General features: G+C 40.4%; 1 long non-coding RNA gene across 2 annotated transcripts; it reads right to left on the reverse strand.

The window, feature by feature from the left end:
- Window positions 1-565: 565 nt before the first annotated feature.
- On the reverse strand, window positions 566-12,041 carry LOC116596788. Of its 2 annotated transcripts, XR_004288313.1 has the most exons (4): window positions 11,892-12,041; window positions 11,407-11,471; window positions 1,521-2,145; window positions 566-859 (listed from the first exon to the last, which is right to left on the reverse strand). It is a non-coding gene; the product is annotated as an uncharacterized LOC116596788 (long non-coding RNA). The 2 variants fall into 2 exon arrangements; XR_004288314.1 differs by lacking the exon at window positions 11,407-11,471 and having other exon boundaries at window positions 568-859.
- Between the last annotated feature and the right edge of the window lie 2,000 nt (window positions 12,042-14,041).

The following is a 14,041-nucleotide window of genomic DNA, read 5'->3' on the forward strand; positions in this document are numbered from 1 at the left end:
AATCTCCCAAACACATCTTGGCTTGTAAGAGTCTGGACTTTTTAGGCTTGATGTTTTAATTTCCTGGTGGATCTTCAGGGGATTTGGGCCATTTGTTTTAATTTCATCTGCCTGATGAGCTAGCATTTTTCAAAGTACCATTCATGGACCCCTTCTCTGTTGAAGATTTCCCTGATTCCTCCCCATTTTACAAAGAGGGATATTTGTAAGTCTTTAATAGTGACTGTCTCTGTCCTGAGTCACATGACAGCAGGAAGTATTTCTCACTCTTGTTTTTGTCCTCAGTTTCCAATCCAAGCCCTGTACAAAGGTGGCATTCCAAAGTCTTTCTCCAATGTAATAGGGAAGACAGCTAGGTAGGAGTGGCAAATGAGCTCACAATTAGGTATCAGCTTCTGTGGTCTGCTTTTAACTTGTAGACAGAGATGAAATCCAACAACATCTATGTTAATAAATGTTGATGATATACAGACTCATTTCTTAAAGACTATGGAAGGCATGTTGAATATTCAAGTATGCAATTTTAAACTTAAATAATACTAAAAAGAACTGTGACTCTACATGCAAAACAAAAACAAAAACAAAACAAAACAAAACAAAAAAAAAGCCTGTATTATTTCACATTATCAAGTGACTGCATTAGGTTTGCACCCTAGACATGAAGCAGTACTTTGGATGAATGGCATACACAGTGTCCACAATTCACCTCAAGAGCAAATTCCAGTATTTATTTGAATAGTATACCTTCCCCAGCTGAAATCAACAGTGGGAATTTGGGACAGGCAGGATGGTATCTGGCAAAGTAGAGATCATCAGAGTTGAGCCTTTGCATTCTTAATGCCAGTTCTTGTTTTGATGTCTAAAACAAAATAAAAATAAAGTTGAAATGACTAAAACATTTTGTTCTAGAACTAGTAAATAGGTTCCTTCTTTTATTTTGCTTTTCTGAAACAAATTGAGTAGACTTGTCCCATGTAACTTTGATGTCTTAGCCTCTATGTTTAACAATCTTGGCTGAGACAATTTGGGGCCTCTTGCAAAAATACAGCAAAAGTCTGATGAGTAACAAATGGCCAGAGCTGGAAGTTCACTATAAACCTGCTACCTGTTTCTTCAAACAAGAACACTGGCTATAAATACAATAGTATTATTGATTCTTGTGGATATGCTTCTGTTCACGATTTTGACATTTAGAGAACATGGTTTATTTATTTTCCCTTTTGTAAATATATATTCTTTAATTCCTGAAAAATGACAGACTTTATAGGATTTCAACTTTCTTTTTGGCATGAGAGATGTAATACCCATTTATGTCAATTTTTGTTTAATTCTTTTAAAAGGTGTAGTACAGCTCAAACATGCTGATGCAGAAAGCAGTTCATTTATGAATATCTACACAAACACAGGGAACAGTCAATATTCCAACCAACATCTAAAGTATTTAGAGATCATCTTCTAAATTTTCATTTTTTTTTTCCTTCCTTTTACTCATTCCCCTTATAGACTTAGATATCTCTTACCTCCAGGACTTGTTTAACTCATCTTCATGTCCTCTCAGGATAGCATTCTTTTTCTTTATCTTTCTTATTCCAGAAAAAAGTTGGTGGTACTTCTTCTATGACTGTCTATAATCCCCCAACCTTCCATAACTCACACCCATTGAATTCTTGCTCTGACCTCTGTTCCATGAATAACGTATATCTTTTATTCACACAAGTCTTCTGGTCTTTTGTTGATCCAATCTTTAACATGCCAAACATTTGAGTTGATTTTACCCTTCTTTGAATTTTTTTTTTCCTTTTTGTCATTGGCCTAAGAGTCTATTTACCCTCCTGAAATTTTCTCCCCGGTGCCCCTTGCCTTCTTCCTCTTCTCTATATGGATACCTTTACCTATGACATTTTATGATCTTCCTTAATGTTTCTACCTGACATTCTCTCCATGGAAGATCACATCACTTCATTAAGGGCATCTGTACATGTAATTTTTCCAAAGTTGTTTTCCATTTTTCTCCTATAACTACTTCCAAATCACCATCAGCTTATTGTCCATTTATTTTTTCCATCATAACAAGAAAAAAAAATTACAACTTGTCCTTGCATAGTGATAGAAGGGAAGAAATCACAATAAAGTCTGGCTCCAAGACTGAAAGAAATGAAAATAAAATAATATTTACTCTGCTGCTGAAGTCACTGAAATAATTGACCTTCATCTTTCTTGTTCCTCAGATTCAGTCATCATTCTGCTGATCCTGGTTTCCTTAATTCCTTTCTTCTCACTAAGATCTTTTTGTGATCGTCTCACTGCCACTATTAATTCTGCTGCTTTGCATTATTACAACTCAATACCCAAATGTCAGTACCCAAACTGGTCCTTCTCACTTGCAATATATTTTGCACAATGACACCAGAATAATCTCCATAAAACAGTTTTCCTTAATCAAAAGCCTTCATTAGTCCAGTGGTTTTCAACCAGGGAGATGTTGTCCCCCATCACCCTCCCAGAGACTTTTGACAATGTCTAAAACATTTTCCATTATTACAGCTGAGGACAGAGGTGCTATTGACATCTAGCATGTGGAAGCCAAGGATCCTGTCAACCATCCCACAGTGGATAGGACAACACCTGTACCAAATGGCTATCTGATGCAAAATGTCACAAATATCAAGGTTGAGCAAATTTCCTTTAATCTAATAAACATATCCTCTGAATTTGGTTTGATGGCACCTTTGCATTTGTATCACCCATTATTCCCTAATACCAGCACTACACGCTTCTCATTCTGTCTGTCATCCTTGAAACATGTTTGAAATATTTTTGTCTTCCTGCTAGAAAGGCACTTCCTTTTCTCTAACTTTGGACATTAAAAAAAATAAAAATCTTTTTAATATTCTTCATGAAACTTTAATGGGGCCACCATGTGAAACTGTGAAACTACATGTGAAACTACTTTCTCTTATACTGTCATGAATGAAAGCCCTTGCTGGAGAGCCTGATCCTCAGGAGCAAATCATGTCTCAAAAGTTTTGTCATGCTCCCAGAAAGTAAGCTACATATTTAGCCAGAAATCATCTATGATACTTTAAAATACAGGGTAGATTTAACTAGATGCTCAAATAGAATCAGAATTGACTGTACTCATTTTTAAAGGAAGGTTGGGGGGACCTCAATTCTACATCAATTCTACCTGAACTTTTAATTTCTGAAAAACACTTCGTAAAGCCTAATGGCCCATTCTCAGCTCCCTTGTTTTTCTAATGAAGGTCTTCAAGGTGGAGTCTCTCCTGCCCTTCCACAACAGAGATAGCTGCCCGGAGGCATTCACTTTACAAATCAGGTGTGATACTGGCAGACTTTAAATGATCAGGGCACAGAGAGGAAATCTTCTTTTACCCATCTAACATTTATGGTGTTTATGATTTAGAAATTTGGATGCCAGATATCAGGTAAGACATCTAATAAAACCCTCAGACCTAAAGACTGGCAACCATGATTCTGAATGAATTGGGAAATCATTTTATAATCAGACTTTTGTTCCGTGTTCCAGCAACTTCTTCCTCTCTTTTTTCTCCTCCTCCTCCTTCTTTTTCTTTTCTTTTCCTCCTCCCCCAACCCCCTTCTTATCTTCTTCTACTTTTTCCTTCTTTCCTTTAATTTTTAAAGGAAAAAATAGAAAAAAAAATGGTAGATTGGAAGAATTTCACAGACCAACCAGTTTTAAAAGGGCTAAATATTGTATTTCACATATAATTCATAAAACCCATTTGAGTATAACAGACTTTGTGATGTTCTGGGTTAAAAACAAAACAAGACTAAGTAAATGCAACAAAACTTTAACCATTTGAGGGATTCCAGTTCCAGATAACAGTGAATTCATATGATTAGTTCCCTTCATGGGATATAAACTTGTCAAGAAAGATTTTTTGGATCTTGTAAGGAGAGACAGGAGACAAAAGAGATATGGAGAAGCCCTAGGGAAATGAGGAATGGAACAGAAACACGAGAGGAATGAAATGCAGAAGTGAAGGCCTAATCGTGGTTGGAGAATCTAACAGTCCAAAGAAAAAGGCAAGGGATTAAGAGTATTGACAAAAGATAGTAAAGAGATGAACATATGCTGAATTGAATACCTCTAATCAATTGAGAAAGAGACTAATTGAGACAATGTCGGAACAATGGGGTTTAACAATGGTTGCACATTAGAAACAGAAGAAGAGAATTATAAAATATATGGATATTTAAAATTTTGTCAGATCAACTGAATCAGAATCCCTGAAGATTGGGCCAAGACAAATAAATTTTCAAAAACTTTTTACTTATAACTGTAATATGTGTAATGGTTGAGAAACATTGCCATGTAAAGCTCATGAAATTTGAGAACTTAATGAGGCTTAGGAAAGAATGAAGGTGATGGAAAAATTACCTGGAATGACAGGAGATAGTAGAAGAAAGTGAGATGTTTGGATATGATTCTTAATTAGTGGAGCAGTTAAAGTCACTGCAATTGCAAAGTTACAAAAATGAAGAACTATTGTATTACATGGTGAACACACTTTCATGAACAGATAGTGACTTTTCAAAATATTAAGTGAAAGATGGACCATAACCTGTGGAATAAAGTGGATATAAAAAAGAATCCAATATATTTAATGGGTCCTGGGACATAGGAGAACAACTAGTAACAATTTTAATACAGTTTCCTAGAGTTATAGAAGATTTTGTAAAAAGGAGGAAGAGTTGTTTCTTTACAGGAGAAATATGTTTTGAGGACATAGTAGAAAAGGGTTTTACCATCATCCTTGGTTACTTATTTGCTTTGGGCCTTCTAAATTTGGAAACATCAATCACACTAGGACAAATTTAAGGATGCTTGGGACACTATTAATGATTACAGCATTCTTGGTCACACAGTGTAACTCTATGTAAGTTATTTAACCTCTATACCTCAGCATTCTCACCCACAAGATGAAAATAATTTTCAAACCCCCTACTAGAGTTTTTAGAGGTTGTAGGCTAAAACCTTAATAATGTCTGAGGAACCTACATGGCTCAGTCAGTTGAAAGTCCCATTGTTGATCTTGTTGGATTCCCCCAAAAATGGGTACCCCAATAATTGGTCCATGATTAAAAAAGCGAGACTGATACAAAGCAAAAGTCAAGCAAAGCTTTATTTCATGCCAAGCATCAAGAATCAAACTGCTGCAAATCAATCAATGTGATACAACACATCAATAAAAGAAATAACAAGAACCATATGATACTCTCAATAGATGTTGAAAAAGCATTTGACAAAGTACAGCATCCCTTCCAGATCAAAACTCTTCAAAGTGTAGGGATAGAGGGCACATATCTCAATATTATCAAAGCCATCTATGAAAAACCCACCGCAAATATCATTCTCAATGGAGAAAAACTGAAAGCTTTTCCGCTAAGGTTAGGAACACGGCAGGGATGTCCATTATCACCACTGCTATTCAACATAGTACTAGAAGTCCTAGCCTCAGCAATCAGACAACGAAAGGAAATTAAAGGCATCCAAATTGGCAAAGAAGAAGTCAAACTGATGAAGTTCTAGAACCTAGGTGAGGTTCGGTGGGCTGAGGTCTGGAGCCGATGACCAAGAACGAATTCTTGAGACATCTTTGGTGCAAAATGGTGGTTTATTAAAGCACAGGGACAAGACCCATGGGCAGGAAGAGCTGCTGCCCCTGGTTGTGAGGGATGGCAGGATATGTACCCTGTCATTGGGGGAAGGTGAGGGGAAGGAAGGTTTCAATGGAGTTTTCATATGCTAAAGAGGGCCTACAAGGTGCCAGGATACTGGAGGCCTTGCAGCTTGATCAGTGTTGTCTTTTGGCAAGCCATTCACATTTCTTCTATCAATCATCTTTGTTAGTGAGATTTAGGTTTAGAAGAAATTTAACTTTATTTAGGGCTGAGGAACTGAGTTATTTGCCTCTGGAAATTGTGCTATTGATAAGGTAACTTCTTTGTTAGTAGATCTTTAGGACATTTGTAAACCAAGGGAGACTCCTGTCTTGCAGGATTGTGATCTCTGCAAGTTAACTATTTGTTTATCATTTATGGAAGTCAGGGGTGCCTGAGGAATGTTACACACATTACCAAGGGGAGCCAGTGGAGAGGGAGTGCAAAGCTTTCGCTTTGTCCTCAGCCTCCTGCTCCCTCATCAAAACTATCACTCTTCACAAATGATATGATACTCTATGTGGAAAAACCAAAAGACTCCACTCCAAAACTGCTAGAACTTGTACAGGAATTCAGTAAAGTGTCAGGAAATAAAATCAATGCACAGAAATTAGTTGCATTTCTCTACACCAACAACAAGACAGAAGAAAGAGAAATTAAGGAGTCAATCCCATTTACAACTGCACCCAAAACTATAAGATACCTAGGAATAAACCTAACCAAAGAGGCAAAGAATCTATACTCAGAAAACTATAAAGTACTCATGAAAGAAATTGAGGAAGACACAAAAAAATGGAAAAATGGTCCATGCTCCTGGATTGGAAGAACAAATAAAGTGAAAATGTCTATGCTACCTAAAGCAATCTACACATTTAATGCAATCCCTAGCAAAATACCATCCATTTTTTTTTTTCAAAGAAATGGACCGAATAATCCTAAAATTTATATGGAACCAGAAAAGACATCGAATAGCCAAAGGAATATTGAAAAAGAAAGCCAAAGTTGGTGGCCTCACAATTCCAGACTTCAAGCTCTATTACAAAGCTGTCATCATCAAGACAGCAGGGTACTGGCATAAAAACAGACACATAGATCAATGGAACAGAACAGAGAGCCCAGAAATAGACCCTCAACTCTATGGTCAACTAATCTTTGACAATATCCAATGGAAAAAAGACAGCCTCTTAAACAAATGATGTTGAGAAAATTGGACAGCCACATGCAGAAAAATGAAATTGGACCATTTCTTACACCACACATGAAAATAGACTCAAAATGGATGAAGGACATCAATGTGAGAAAGGAATTCATCAAAATCCTTGAGGAGAACACAGGCAGCAACCTCTTCAACCTCAGCCACAGCAACTTCTTCCTAGGAACATTGCCAAAGACAAGGGAAGCAAGGGCAAAAATTTCATCAAGATCAAAAGCTTTTGCATAGCAAAGGAACAGTTAACAAAACCAAAAGACAACTGACAGAATGGGAGAAGATATTTGCAAACTACATATCAGATAAAGGGCTAGTATCCAAAATCTATGAAGAATTTAGCAAACTCAACACCCAAAGAACAAATAATCCAATCAAGAAAAGGGCAGAGGACATGAACAGACATTTCTGCAAAGAAGACATCCAGATGGCCAGCAGACACATGAAAATGTGCTCCATATCACAGCATCAGGGAAATACAAATCAAAACCACAATGAGATATCACCTTACACCAGTCAGAATGGTTAAAATTAACAAGTCAGGAAATGACAGATGCTGGCGAGGATGTGGAGAAAGGGGAACCCTCCTTCACTGTTGGTGGGAATGCAAGCTGGTGCAACACTCTGGAAAACAGCATGGAGGTTCCTCAAAATGTTGAAAATAGAACTACCCTATGACCCAGCAATTGCACTACTGGATATTTACCCTAAAGATACAAATGTTGTGATCCAAAGGGGCACGTGCACCCGAATGTTTATAGCAGCAATGTCTACAATAGCCAAACTATGGAAAGAACCTAGATGTCCATCAACAGGTGAATGGATCAAGAAGATGTGGTATATATACACAATGGAATACTATGCAGCCATCAAAAGAAATGAAATCTTGCCATTTGTGATGACATGGATGGCACTAGAGGGTATCATGCTTAGCGAAATAAGTCAAGTGGAGAAAGACAACTATCATATGATCTCCCTGATATGAGGAAGTGGAAATGCAACATTGGGGGGTTAAGGGGGTGGGAGAAGAATAAATGAAACAAGATGGGATTGGGAGAGAGTCAAACCATAAGTGACTCTTAATCTCACAAAACAAACTGAGGGTTGCTGGGGGGAGGAGGGTTGGGAGAGGGGCGTAGGGTTATGGACATTGGGGAGGGTATGTGCTATGGTGAGTGCTGTGAAGTGTGTAAACCTGGCAATTCACAGACCTGTATGCTGGGGATAAAAATACATTGTATGTTTATTAAAAAAATAAATAAAATGTGCAAAAATAAAATAAGATAAAATAAAATTAAAATTAAAAGAACAATAAAACCAAAAGAATACTCCCAACCAAAAAAAAAAAAAGAATCAAACCAACCATCAAACAGACCGGGGCGGGGGGTGCAGAGTCAATTTAAGTTTTACAACAAAATGGCAGTTCAACCAGGGTGGGGTCGCTCTGGCTGGTTAGGCCCTTACATTCCCCCTTTTCTTTGGAGATTAAATCTTTGACTTTTCAGCCAGTTCTATGTCCCTTTTCAACAGCTGCCAGACTATTTTAATGATTCCAGAGTGATTTACCCAGAAACAGCATTTCTCTCCTAGGGCTACACAGAGCTCCCTCTTTTTAGAAATAGTATATCAAGCCCTTATTGTCTATATTTCCACCTATATTTTAACAATAGAAGCAACAATGAATGCAATGAACTCATTGTTTTTGAGTCTTAGCTTCAGTCCATGAGTGGCGGGGTCCATCTCTGGGGGGCGTCATCGTCCTCAGCTTGTTTGACATGATTCATGTGAATCCAGACCTTGACGCTGTCTACTTTTATTGCTGTGGGGATTGTCAGGATGACAGTAAATGGTCCCTTCCAGCCAGGCTCCCAAGTTTCCCACTTGGTGATGGTGTATCTAAACCAAATCCCTGGGTTGGCCAGGATGTGGCTCCTTCCAAGACAGACTGCAATGCCTGTAGTGACTGGAGTACAGACTGATCAGACATTTCTGCTAGGGCAACCTCTTGTAGCCAAGGGCAGAGCATGGGTGGGGTCTCCTGAACATTATTTCAAATGGGGTAACCTTGTTTAAGCAGGGTGTACATGGCGCCCTGAGGAGGGCAAAAGGAAGGAGATCCACCCATCCACTGCCAGCCTCCAGAGTTAGCTCTGCCAAGGTCTCTTTGAGAGTACAGTTCATTTTATCTCCTTGCCCAAAGCTCTGGGGCCGGTAGGCACAATGTAGTTTCCAATTAGTATCCGCAGATTTGGCCAATGCCTGTGAGACTGAACTCACAAATGCAGGGCCACTGTCTGACCCAATCGCGAGAGGTAACCAAACCTCTAGTAGCCTTTTTAGCTACCACTCCTGCCATCTCATGTTTGGCAGAAAAAAAAGCCTCTACCCAGCCTTCCATCCATATAGATGTTGGCGGTCTTACCCTTGGCCATCTGTAGCGCCTTGGTGAGTGCAATCAGCTCCACTTTTTGTACCAAGTTTCTGTGTGGCAGGGCTGTCATCCAGAGTTCCTGCTCAGGAGAAACCACCACAGCCCCCGCATACCTCTTTCCATCGACCATGTAGCTACTCCCGTCTGTGAACAGAGTCATTTCCGCATCTGGGAGGGGAGTGTCTCTGAGATCCTGCCTTTTTCCTGTGACCTGGGTTAGGACCTTCCTGCAGTCATGTGGGTGCTCAGCCAGCACCTCTGGTAGCAACGTGGCTGGATTTAGCACCACCTGAGGCTGGAAGGTCACTTTTGGTTCGTTGTGGAGGAGGGCCTGATACCCTGTCACTTGGGCATTTGTCATCCACTGATCAGGTGGAGTCCGGAGAAGGCCCTCAATAGCGTGGGTGGTGGGCAAGATGAGATTTTGGCCCAAAGTCAATTTGCTTGCATCCTTTACCAGAAGGGCCGTGGCAGCAATTATGCAGAGGCAAGGGGGGGACCCAGCCACTACTGGATCTAGTTTTTTGTTAAGGTGGGCTACTGGCCTTTGCCAAGGCTCCAGAGTCTGAGTCAAACCTCCCTTAGTCAGTTCGTAGAGAGGTTGCGCCATCTCCTCGAACCACAGTATCCACAGCCTGCAGTAACCCACCATCCCAAGAAACTCCCTCTTGGAGATCAAAGCCTAAATAAGTGGTGTGGCTCTGACAAAGCTGTGCTTTCATTGCTGATACCTGATACCCTTTTCCTGCAGAGTCTCTAAGAGAGCCCCCCCACCCCCCCCACAAGCATTACCCATAGTCCTCAGCGGCTATTTCTGCTATTCCCACTAACTCAGTCAGATTCTTCCTTTTAAATTTCAATTTTCTTAGGTTTCCTCCTTATCTCTGGGGCTGACTGATTGGCAAAAGCAAGACTGTCTAAACGAGCTATGGTGCAACTTCTCTAGAGTTTACCTCAAGTTATCTAGCTTAGGTAAACAAACATTTAAAGACAACCTAATCTAGAACTTAACACCCATAGAGGTATGTTATTAAAACTACTTTTTTTGGGCACCTGGGTGGCTCAGTGGGTTAAAGCCTCTGCCTTTGGCTCAGTTCATGATCTCAGGGTCCTGGGATGGAGCACTGCATCAGGCTCTCTGCTCAGCAGGGAGCCTGCTTCCTCCTCTCTCTCTGCCTGCCTCTCTGCCTACTTGTGATCTCTGTCTGTCAAATAAATAAATAAAATTAAAAAAAAAATAAATAAAACTACTTTTCTCATTGAACTTATGCAAATGACTGATTGCCATGAAAGAAAGAATACTTACTAAGACCTTTTGGTTTCAGAGGGTTCAGATAGAGAGAAAGGTTGAATGTCTTGATTCGTTTACAAATGAGCACTTTCACCTCTCTATAAGTTACAGATAACTTAAGAAAAAGTTTCCCTAGTCTGGAAGAGCAAACATTACAGAACTAGTCATGTTTAAAATAAGACAACACATTAAGAGACACAACATTACAACTTCCCTTCAGTTCATCTAGTCCCATGTTACTAATTCTGGTTTAGTCCTAAATCAGCTTTTACTTCTGGAAATTCTTACCCATTACAGTTCCCAGGATTTTAACATATCAAAGACCTGTATTTGTCCTGAAAGTCTCCCAAAGGAATTCCTTTAGGGAGGTTACCCAAATGTAATGTAAGGTTTATCCTTGGTTTAGCAGTACCCCCATGAGTAACTTAGCATAACAAGGAAAAGCCTTATGAGTCAAAGAGATCTCATTTACAACTCTGGGCAGGCAAAGAGAAAAACCATTTACATTTTCTTAAAAACACCTCAATCTCTAGTGAAGACTAAATATTAACCAATTGTGAGCTGTTATACCAGAATTCAGTTAAGCACAAAAGATGTTTACCAACAGATTTCAAAAGCACAAACCTAATTCCAGGAACTAGCACTCTAGCGTTTTATCCCATTTGGTTTAAAGATTCAGGTTAACAAAGTTTCAGGTACTTTGACAATTACCCATTAAAACTTAATACTGATTTACATTCCACCTGGGCCCACTCTGCTTCCAATGTTTACCTGAGACCTGAGTGGGAAGATCCGGAGTAGGGGGTGTTAGGTCCAGGGGGCGCTCTTCTTGTTTCCTGACAGAGAAGAACAAAAGTGCCACCAGAAGGCAGAGAAAGGGTTCCCAGTTTGAGTGCTCATCAGCTCCAAGAGAGGAGCAGACGCCATGCTTTCCAGCCAGCAAGGGGGAGGGGCTAGGCATTTCCTGTCGGGCCAGAGAGGGCAAGAAATGTCCCCAAAACAAAGGTAGTTTTGGCATCTGCTTAGTAATATTCCTTAAAGTCTGTCTTGAGTTAGACTAACCCCAGTTGGCTCCATTTATAGCCCTTAACACACGAAATGAGTGAGGGAGAAGCCCCACATCTATCAGGAGGAAGGGAGAGATGAAATCAGAGTCCCCTTACTCTCTGCTTGCCCCATTCCTTCAAACACGACAAACAACACAACAGGCTACAAAAAGACAAGACAAAGACAACCACAAACCCAGTGGCCCTTACCCAGAGCTGGCCTGGGTGGGGGTTTTTTCCTGGCCCCCTACAGATACTTGCCAGGGGGTCTTCTCTATCCCCTAGAGATGCTTGCCCAGATGAGTGACAGAACAAAACCAGACCCAGCGGCCCTCACCCAGAGGCTGCCACTGGCGGGGGTTTCCTGGCCCCCTACAGATGGGGGTTTCCCAGCCCGGCCCCCTACAGATGCTCGCCTAGATGAGCCACAGAACAGACCTAGACCCAGCAGCCCTCACCTGCTTGTGGGGGTTTTCCCAGCCCCCTACAGACGGGGGTTTCCCGGCCCCCTACAGACACTCGCCTGAATGAGCCACAGAACAGAACCAGACCCAGATGACCGCCTAGGGGGGACTTGGACCCCTAGATGATCTACCAGAAGAGGGATGGGGCATTCCCGCATCCACTCCAGCCCTGGGGAGCATGGCTGCATCCAGCTTCTCCCTGGTGGGCCCTACCTGGAGCTCCACAACCAGACAGATCCAGACCCAGAAATTCTAATGCTGGCTCAGTTCTCATTGTTTAATCCCAGACAAGCCCCCAATGTTGCTTCCCTCCAAAAGTGGGTACCCCAATAATGGGTCCATGATTAAAGGAGCGAGACTGATACAAAGCGAAAGTTTGACTTTATTTCACATCAAGCATCAAGAATCAAACCGACCGTCAAACAGACCAGTTGCGGCCGCCCCTTACAGAAAGGACGACCCCTCCCTTGCTTTCCAGACTAACTTTTATAGAGCAAAGGCCATGTGGTTGGGCCTGGCCACACACAGGTGGCCAGTGAAATTGTAACACACTGAGAAAGATGCACAGTCATGCTGGGTGACCAATTGAATTACAATTTACCCTCGTAGACATTTGAATAAGCCTATCGCCTTATTCAGAATTGGCACCCAAAAGGTGCCCAAAGGGCAGGGCCCATAGACCTTGGTAGGTAGGAGACAGTATGTGCCCCCTCTGATTGAATACCTCCACCTGGCCTGACCCACCCTTGTACTTGGACTTTGTTACCTGGGACTGGTTTCTGGGACTTGTTTTAAAGTAAGTTCCCGTGGGGTGGGGGGGAGGGGGTAAAGTCAATTTAAGTTTTACAACAAAATGGCGGTTCAACCGGGGTGGGGCCGCTCTGGCTGAATAGGCCCTTACATATCTCACCTCAGTTCTTGATCTCAGGGTCTTTAATTCAATCCACTTATTAGGCTCCATGCTGTTTGTGGAACCTACCTAAAGACAAAGAAACAAACAAAAAACCCACCAAAACCCTTAATAAATCCTGGAGTGTAGTAAACATGAGTTCATATTATGTATCAATATTAAATATACATTATATTGTGGTATCAGGTATCCTATTTTGAGTATCACATATAAAGCTTTGTGCTAAGAATATTTATATACTACTTATATCATCCACAATGCCCCATACATGACAATATTCCACTGTAGTGGAATAAATAAGGAATAAATGATAAGATCACACAGCTGGTAGATGATTATGCCAGGAAAAGACTCCTAGGAAAACCTGACTCTAAATCGATGACCTTCTCACACTCTAGGTTGTTTTAGCATCCTGTACCCCAGTGGCCAACAGAAGTGAAACAGAACCTATGTGTGTGTGTGTGTGTGTGTGTGTGTGTTTATGTGTGTGTGTAGGAAACGGAGTCTATATGCCTCTATAAACATTATAAAATTGCTACCCAGCGTTCTACATTCAAATAATGATTTTCATGCCCAGCTACACTTCTGCCGATAGTTCACATATTATAATTATAATAAGCAAATGCATTCATCAGTTCAGAATTGACTTCACAGATTGATAGTGGAAATACCTGTAAAACAAAATTCAATTAAGCCTAGTAATATAACCAAAATTTTTTAAATAAATAACTAGTGAAGAAAATAATTTAGTCAACTATGGATAGTGTTCCTACAAAGATAGATCTGAAGGGCTTCAGTGTTAATATTCTAAGCATTCTGTTATAATTTAAGCAAACAGAGCAATTCTAACAAGCTTTGAACATGGCACATTTCTATAAAAATGTAAGAACTCTTTGAACTTTTAGATTACCCAAGGGGAATTAGAAATTTGCTCATACATGCTTTGTAAATGAACAAAAAAATGACAAAAATACTAGGTAGACATC

Source organism: Mustela erminea, chromosome 8 (genome assembly GCF_009829155.1).
Source record: "Mustela erminea isolate mMusErm1 chromosome 8, mMusErm1.Pri, whole genome shotgun sequence".
Classification (NCBI taxonomy): Eukaryota; Metazoa; Chordata; class Mammalia; order Carnivora; family Mustelidae; genus Mustela; species Mustela erminea.